The sequence below is a fragment of the Cryptotermes secundus genome, unplaced genomic scaffold (assembly GCF_002891405.2).
Source record: "Cryptotermes secundus unplaced genomic scaffold, Csec_1.0 scaffold17395, whole genome shotgun sequence".
NCBI lineage: Eukaryota > Metazoa > Arthropoda > Insecta > Blattodea > Kalotermitidae > Cryptotermes > Cryptotermes secundus.
The window spans coordinates 1-1,426 of NW_019731012.1; the positions used below are offsets into that span (position 1 = coordinate 1).

Consider the following 1,426-nt stretch of genomic DNA (forward strand, 5'->3'; position numbering starts at 1 on the left):
GTGTTCAAAGATATTTAAAAGAAGTTACCCTTTTTCAGAATAATTCGTTGTCTTCACCTAAGGAAACAGTTTTCCCTGAAACAATTCCAGAAGAGAGCTCTGGTACTGAAGAGGAACATGTTGTAAGTTTTTATATTTGAGTTCCTTATGGCAGTGATGATGGAGGGTACTGTCTTCTATGATGTGGCTCTAGTTCAGTAGAAGTTCTTTGACATTTCATAGGAATGTACCCGCCTGCTTCTTCCTTCTTCAACCCTGAAGATGGAAGTAATACATTTTATGAAATGCTGAACTTTTACAGGACTAAATGGCCTCATATCCCCCCAAAAATGGTACTCTTCATGTTGTAAGTTTATTATATCCCTGTGAGAGTATTAAAGTATTTTAATTGAGACATGTCCATGGGAGAATAGTGAAGATAAAAAAAAGGGATTTTTTAAATTTGCATTTTTATATACAAATCCTCACTGTTGGTCTGTTGATTTTCTACAGTGAACCTTCCATGGAATCTTTCACAAGACACTGTACATAGTTCAGCCTTCTGCTTCTTAATCCTTAAGATATATTAATGCTAATTGTGCAAGCAGAAGTGCTGTTTAGTGTATTTTCCAGATGTTATTAAAGTTTTCATTCTTTAATTTCTTCCATATTATTTAGTCTTAGGGAAAGAGTATTTGGCATCTGATGGTGAAATGTTGGTACTTGCTACAACTTTTACCAAAGCAGAATATCTATAACTATGCAAGGAGTAGCGTTCACTTCTTGTTCTGAAGTATTTAACTCTCCGGCGGAGTTCTGTATACATAAATATTTGGAGTTTGCAAGAATTATTTTTCAGTTCCAGATTAGTTTGACAGAAGAATTTTGTAGAAACTAAAAGTAGAATGAGAAATTTCTTTAGTAGCCAAAACCGTTCAGTGCAATCATAATTTGTAACACTGACTACTTTTNAGTACAATAAAGGCATCACTTGAGCATCATCTCAGGGTGAAGATGATGATAGTGCACCTTGACAGAATTGCGCCATATGTAGGAAGTGCTCGGAAGGAGAAACCTTGAGAAGGGTTTACTGTATATGGAAATTAGTGCAAGTGTGGTGGCCAAAATATCATTCTACGTCTTTTGCCTACAAACTCTTTGATGAACAGTGTCACATTAAAATATTATTTAAAAATGGCAATAGTTCCTAAAGAAAAATACTGATTTCTCCCAGAAAAAGTTCTGTTAAATTTGTTTATACCAACAGCAAATTTCACATTCTAACTATGTAGGAACTTGTCACTTCTTTCAAAACTGAAAATGATGACTATAAGAGATGTCAGTGTGAAAACACTTGTGGGATGGTAAACAATATATTGAAACGACCACGGAAATCAAATCATAATTTTATAAGACATTCCTATACTCATTACATGGAAGTGGGGCT

At 34.5% G+C, this 1,426-nt stretch overlaps 1 long non-coding RNA gene across 1 annotated transcript; it reads left to right on the forward strand.

Moving 5' to 3' along the window:
* The first annotated feature begins 7 nt into the window (after positions 1–7).
* On the forward strand, positions 8–1,300 carry LOC111866376. Its single transcript, XR_002843130.2, has 2 exons — positions 8–122; positions 954–1,300. It is a non-coding gene; the product is annotated as an uncharacterized LOC111866376 (long non-coding RNA).
* Positions 1,301–1,426: the final 126 nt, after the last annotated feature.